Below are 7,821 nucleotides of genomic sequence, written 5' to 3'. Positions count from 1 at the left end.
GTGTGTGTGTGTGTGTGTGTGTGTGTGTGTGTGTGTGTGTGTGTGTGTGTCTGGTACGGTAAGAGCAAACAAAGACCTCAGTGGTGGAATGAGCTCCCTGCCGATGTCAGGATCGCAGAGTCGCTCACCAGCTTCCGCAAAAGACTTAAAACTCACCTGTTCAGAGTTCACCTAGACTCTGCATAGCTACCCAGCCCCTTCCGGCCACCATTGTATGTTTTACGTCCTGCTCTTAATGTACGCACTTATTGTACGCACTTAATCTACATTGCACTTATTCATAGTACTTAATTGTGTAGCATCTGCAGTAGCTGCTATCATTGCTGTACACGGGGAATGGGTTAGCCTAGCGATTGTTAGTACTTGCACTTGGTTCTATGAACATCTTTACTGTACTGACAGCGATATATTTCACTTCTTATGGCAAATGTACTTAATGTAAGTCGCTTTGGATAAAAGCGACGTGTGTGTGTGTGTGTGTGCGCGTGTGTGTGTGTGTGTGTGTGTGTGTGTGTGTGTGTGTGTGTGTGTGTGTGTGTGTGTGTGTGTGTGTGTGTGTGTGTGTGTGTGCATCTGTGAACACATAATTGTGTTAATATTAAATACATTAATAAATAAATTAATAAATACATTAAAAATATTTAGATACAAATGAATGAATGATCATAATGAATCATCTCCATCAATGATCCTCATGGTGGGCCGATGCACTGATGCTATTTAATGATCCTCATGCAGTGTGTGAATGCATCAAATAATGTTTCTTTGTGATTTAATTTATTCTCTTTTATAGCTAACAATTTACTTCTACTCCCTGGATGAGTTTTCATATGATATCTTCAGTGTTTCCCATACATAGACCAATGTGTGGCGCAGCGCCACAGAATGAAGGTATAGGCGGCGATAGTTACGCATTGTAACTCTCGATTCAATGAGTAAAGGCGCATTAGGCTATCGCTATTGCGTTATCCATAGGTGTGAGCCGTAGCACTGAAAAATTTGTAATCCCTGCCCGCCAACAGCGTGGGGCTCAATCATCTCTGCGGGCCTCATTCACGTCAGATATACGCTGACGCCTTTTCTTCAGCTATTTAAAGGACAATGAGGCCGACACTTAAAAGGCTGCGCCTATACTCATAGAATCTAGAGTTACAATACGTAACTATCGTTCTCGCCTTTTAAGGCTATCGCTATTGGGTTAAAGGGCGTAGCACGATATAGTCTATGCCTCATTGGTCCCGATCAGTACCAGAAACACAGCTACATGAAGGGGCAGTGCAGAGTGCAGACAGGTCGCTCACTCTCTTAGCTGACGTCAGGGCCAGCAGCAAAGCTGTCTTGGCTGACACAAACTTCAGGGGCACCCGGTCAAGAGGCTCAAATGGGGCTTTAACCAGTGCGCACAGCACCAGCGTTAAATCCCATTGTGGAGTGAGAGAGCGCGTCACGGGTCTCTCTCCCCTCACACCTTTTAGGAAGCGCTCCATTAAGGGGTGACTAAAAACAGTTTTATCCCCGAAGCCTTCGTGACATGATGAAACAGCAGCCGCGTACCTCTTAACCGTCCTAAAGGCCAGCCCTCTTCCCATCAGTGTCTGGAGGAAAGAGAGCACACGCGGCAAAGGGCAGGAGATGGGATCACAACCCCTCTCCGTGCACCATTTATGGAAAGCCGCCCATTTAGCCGAGTAACACGCTCGGATGGAGCGTCCAGAGCTCCCAGGAGCTCTGGACCTCCTGGGAGAGGCCGAGACCCTCTAGGCGCTCGCATTCAGCGGCCAGGCCCACAAGCGCTGGCCAATCTCTGGGTAATCTATGATTGCTCCCCCTGCCTGTGAGAGAGCGTCCCGCCAAGGGAGTTCCTTCGGCGGCCCCGAGAGCAGACGCTGGAGGAAGGGAACCACGGTGCACTCGTCCGTTGCGGTGCTATGAGAATCATGTACAGCCGCTCCTCTTGGACTCGGTCCAAGACTTGGGGAATCAGGGGGACGGGGGGGAAAGCGTACAGGAGTGTGTTCGGCCACAGTCTTTGAGCGAACACATCCACCCCGAGTGGGGGATTGTCCTTCGCGCTGAGAGAGAACCACAGCTCGCACTGTGTGTTCTCCCGCGTGGCGAATAGGTCGACCTCCGCCTTCCCAAACTCGCTCCATATCTGATTGATCAGATCGTGGAGTCCAGTCGCCTGGTTGGGGACCCCCCCTCGACATTATGTCTGCCCCTCTGTTCAGGACACCAGGGATGTACCGTGCTCTGATGGAGAGCAAGTGTGTGTGCGCCCAGCATAACAGCGGTCTCGCTATGCGCAACTGTGCCGAGCGCACGCCCCCTTGGCGATTTATGTATGCTGCTGTCGCCTTGTTGTCCGTGGGAATCATTACGTGTTGATTCGTCAACATTGGGGCAAAGTGTTGGACCACTTTCAACACAGTGAGGAGCGATCAAAACAAATAAACAATGATAAACATATAATAAACAAATAATAAAAAATAAATAAATAATGATAAACAAAGATAAACAATGCGTTTATATGCATGGTCACGGGGGGGCGGCCAAACACCGCCCACTAAATGAAACTCGCATGTTCCTCCCCAGCCCGAGATGTGTGACGTTGCTCTGCCCAACGGCACCCCTCTCGCGAGAGTTCGGGGATCGCCGCAGTGGGTGAAATCGGGGCCCACTGATAGGGGAATGGTCACTTTGCGCCGCTGTTGGCGCACCGGGTCGATGCGCAGGCGAGAAAACCATCTCTGCAGCCGCCTCATGTGAAGGAGCCCCAGCGGCACCACCGTCCGAGCGGCTTACATCATGCCCAGCAGCCTCATGACAGTGAGGGCTGTCACGACGCTGCCCGGGGAACAGCGGCGGAGGAGAGACCACAGCGTCTCCATCCTCTGCTGTGAGAGCCGTGCTCTCATTACAGCTGAATCCAGCTCTACCCCCAAATACATCACACTCTGTGAGGGGAGGGGGGAGCTTTTCTGCCTAAATTCGATAGGTGGATTACCAACTTCTTTGTTTGAATAGTTGCTTCCTCCTTGGAGCGAGCCATCAGAAGCTGATCGTCCAAGTAGAACGGTACTCTCATTCCTGCTGCGTGCAGCGGCCGAAGAGCCGCCTCCAGGCACTTGGAAAACGTTTGCGGGGCTAGAGAATAGCCGAACGGGAGACGGTTGTACTCGTAGTGTGACCCTTGGAATGAGAAATGCAGGAATTTCCTGTTTTTGGGGATCACTGTGACGTGGAAGTATGCGTCCTTCAAATCTATTGAGGTGAACCAGTCGCCTGGTTTTACACACTGTAACACTCGTCTGATTGTTAGCATGGGAAAAGGCCTCTCCACGATGCCTTTGTTGAATAGGGCTAGATCGAGAATCGGTCAGCCCTCCTGTTTTCTTGGGTACTAGGAAATAACGGGAATATAATCCCTGCATTTCCTCTCTCTTCGGGACCGTGGAAATCACATTTTTCGCTAGAAAGCTTCTGGAGCTCCGCCAAAAGTGACAGCTGTTGATCCTTGGATGACAGCGTTGTTTCCACAATCCCGTTGAATCGTGGCGGGACGGAGGTGAACTGCAGGGTGTGACCCTTGCTGATCAGCCTGTCCATCCATTTGGCCAGGGGGCACGCGCCCAGCCATTCTGAGTAATGCTCTGAAAGCGGCTGTGCAGCCTCTTGTTTTGATGCGGCTGTCATGGAAACGAGCCACGCTTGAGCCCCTGCCGCCGCTGCGAGGGGAGGAGCCCTCCTCACAGCCCATGGGGAGCTCTGTCCGAAAGGGCTGGGTGTGTGTGTCATTAGCAGAGGCATGCCCTACCTGCTCAGCTTGTGACAAGAGTGTAGCTTCCTCTCTCCTGAGCGTGCGGGCGCGAGGAGGAATAACACTGCGACTGGGCAGCAGACTCCTGACACTGTGAACGAGCTGCGTGTCATTCTTAGACAGAGAGCTCGTTTTAGCGACCGTCTCGCCACATGTCATGCCAGGCACGATGTGGTGAGGGGAAAGTAATGTAGGGCTGGCTTGATCAATAATACAAGGTTTATTGACGGCCTGCCTACATGTGGTGGGAGATGCGGGTGAGACAGTTATGGCCGGGGCGACAGGCTCCGATGTTAACTGGGGCGTGGGGAGAAAACAGCCGTCTTTAGAAAAGAGGTGTTTCCCGCTGTCACACGCTCCTTCCTTGCCCCGTAATAGACGCCGCTTGTGGGGCGGGGCATTACCCCATGAGCCCGTTGCCCCGGGCCCTTGCTGGCCGCTCGCCGCAGCCTGCGACGGAGGCGGGCGGGGCTTGTAAGCCGGGGGAGGCTGGTAAGCCGGGGGGCCAGAAGGAGGAGCTGCTGGCGGCGCCGCTCTTACCGCACCGGTGGAGCAGAGGCAGAGGATGACGCCGGCAGTTTGGCCAGACGATGAGGGTCGGCCGCCATGGTGGAGATGTCATGGGCCAGCAGGGCGATGTTGTTCATGACAGCCTCTTGTTGCGTCATGCACTGATGCTCCCTGTCCGTGAGCTTGGCCGTCGGCTGGTCTTTGGGAGTGGGGTGGCGGCCGCCGAGCCCCAGCTTCACTCCAAGGACAGCGCACAGAGCGGGATCCAGCGGCGGTACCGCCCTGTAACCCCGGTCTGTCAGACCCTCCGTCTTCGTGACCTGGATGAACGTTTTCACCGGGGCTCCGAGCTTCCCGGGCTCCGCCACAGCACCACTGAAGTATGGTCTGATGGCGGGAAACATCGGCCAGATGAGTTCGAGACTGGCGGGGCGTGTCGTGGCCTCGAGCCCCCAGATTCCATGCAGCTGGTCCGGGCATCGGGGGGCCTGAGGCAAGGGCACCGCAAGGCCGTGGTTTGCGGCTGCCCTGGCGATAATGCCCGGAAGCTCTGCCACCAAAGCCCCAACCACTGGAAGGGAGGTGGCGGCAGAGACGGGCAATGATGCTACCCCGGGCTCCGACCCCTCCATCCGGAGAGGGGAAGCCGGGGGAGACGCCCCCTCCTCGCCGCGGTCGGAGTCGTCCGACTCCGAGTTCGCGAGGAGGGAGAGGGCATCGTCGAGCGGGACGGCGAAGTCGTCGGCACCTTCAGCGATGGCGGCGGCAGTGTCAGCCCTGCGCTGTCGGCGTTCCATTGACAGCATCTTACAATGCTGACACAGGCAGAGCGGCGAGAGCGCCAAGAGGGCATGTTCATGCCCCAGGCAGCCCTCGCACAATTCATGGCCGTCACGAGGCAAGATGTGACCCGTGTTACATGACTTGCGGATGCTGACCGTCCTGGAGTCCATGTTCGTATCCATTCAGTATGCTAGGAACACTGAAGAAAATGGGAGCCAAACGTCCGCCGGCGCCCGCGTATCTGCGAACTGCGGATGTGAATGAGACCCGCGGACGTGATTGAGGCCCATGCTGTTGGTGGGTGGGGATCACAAATTTTTCAGTGCTACGGCTCACGCCTATTGATAACCCAATCACAATAGCCTTAAAAGGCGAAGCCTATACGACATAGAACACTGATCTTACTACTATAATAGCAGGCCTGTTGCACCAGTTACTCAAGTGCGCATGTGCCAAGCGCGAACGCGTATAGAGCGGCAAACTCACGCCCCTTCCGGTAGAGCCCATGGGAGATATTAAATGAGATCGAAAAATATGAATGGGTTTCAATGGAGAGAAAATAATTATCTTCTGATCCCAGTCTTTATATGCCCCGGATTACAGATATGTTGATTTTTATGATATACATGGTAACGCACACACATGCACACACACACTACACGCACACACACACACAACCACGCGCACACACAGCACGTCAACACAAAGGCAGCAAACATAACGGCTCTGACATCGACAAAATCTCCCAGGTAAGACGTTCTGTATGTAGACTATATAAATTGCGATAAAATAAGGGAAGAGAAAATGTCTCACCTCGACAAGCAACGGCAGGTCGTTCATTTTGTCATATAAAAACTGTTAAATTCAAACATCAGGCCGACCGGCATATCAACCCACAAGTGACGTGATCTTAAAGAGACATTGTCTCTATAACACAACGAAAACATGTCAATAACACAGTAGGCTATGGTGAATTATGTCTTTAGAGTCCCCCATAAGACTAAACTTTATTCTGCTCCTTGAGCCTCCCCAAATGTCTTGCAATATTGATATCCCCCTTCCCCCCTGCGGACTGTTTTAGTTGTTTTATTTTTCTTATGTTTTGTGTGTATGCTATGTGTAACTTTAGGCTACTACTGCCTGTCTTGGCCAGGACACTGGAAGAAATGTTTAATCTCAATGATGATTATTATTTTCTAACTAACAATAGTTGCCTTGCATTTTAAAATATCAATGCACTTATCAGCCCTGAATAACAGTAAAGGCTATTTAATAATTGATTTAGCATGCACGGTATACTACACTTTCCATTGAACAATTACCCCTGTTAATTACAACTAGAGGTTGAGCGCACACAACGTGCGGGCGAAAACTCTAGTATGATATATGGTATGATATATTCATGAAAAAGGTTCTGTAGGTAAGAAAATTAAATTATTTGAGTGTCAGTTAGTTAGAAATGGATAAGCAATCCATCAGCTATTGGTAAGTGAAATGTGCTATGAGAATATCTCTTTTCAGAATACTATACCTGCTGCTGTATGAGCAAATTATTAGGGGGCCAAGGACAAAGTGTTAAGGCAACCTATTTTAATTGTTAGTTTTACTATTATTATTATTATTATTATTAGGGGGCCAAGCACAAAGTGCGAAGGCAACCTGTTGTAATTGTTTGTTTTATTATTATATTATAAGGGAGGCCAAGCCCAAATTGCGAAGCCAACCTATTGTTATTGTTCGTTTTATTATTATATTATAAGGGGGGGCAAGCACAAAGTGCTAGGCAACCTAATGTAATTGTTGGTTTTATTATTCGGCAACATTTGATCTCCTCCATATTTACGTTCCAAGAAAAGATTCAAAGACACAACACAAGCAGGTTTGAAGACTATTGAATTTCTATTCAGTAAAAAAAAAAGGAAGTCAGTAAAAAAAAAAGGAAATTCAACCTTGTTTACTCATGCAACATGGATATACATAAACGGCAGCCTGTCTGCCTTTGTGACAGCCTGACTGACAAAGACAATTACCTACGGGTTTGCTTCTTTGGATAATCCATTCAAAGACATTAAGGAACTGCAAATACTACATAGCACCCTATGATAAGGAAAGATAACGATTGCACAATCAAATGTGAGGACATACATGATATTCTTAATTCATAAAAAATATCACTTTAAATTAATTACAGGATTACATATGGTCTAAAATAAGTAAGAAACAAATGGACAATAAAGCACATAATGTATGCAGATGTTCTGGTTTTGGTGAGCTGGATCAAGGTGATGTTAACGTGCCAGAATCTGTAGGAATATGTCTGATATTTAGTTGACGTGAAAACGCAGGAGAACAACCGAATATCAAACATATCACACAGCCTCTAGCTTATATGATTCCTTGCAGTTCGATAAAGTATTGCTTGGTGTTGAAGTTAATTCCAGGAATGCTTCATAACTTGATAGACCTGTGAGAGAACAAGAACAAAAGAAAGAGAAAATAAATGTGTTTGTACAAAAGGGCAACTATAATCATGATCGAAAGGGAGCAAATAAAAAGATCACAAAAGAGGCGTACAATCCGTTTGTATTTAAGAACTATTCGGAAGAGAGCATTATATACATACTATTATACATTAGATTGACGAGGGGAGGGCTGTAAGTGGCTGAACAGGTAGTCTGAGTACACAGGGTGTGTGCACTGGCCGGATG

Source organism: Gadus chalcogrammus, chromosome 11, assembly GCF_026213295.1.
Source record: "Gadus chalcogrammus isolate NIFS_2021 chromosome 11, NIFS_Gcha_1.0, whole genome shotgun sequence".
Classification (NCBI taxonomy): domain Eukaryota; kingdom Metazoa; phylum Chordata; class Actinopteri; order Gadiformes; family Gadidae; genus Gadus; species Gadus chalcogrammus.
The sequence above is the reverse complement of the archived record's forward strand: the minus strand, read 5'-3'. Positions refer to the sequence as shown.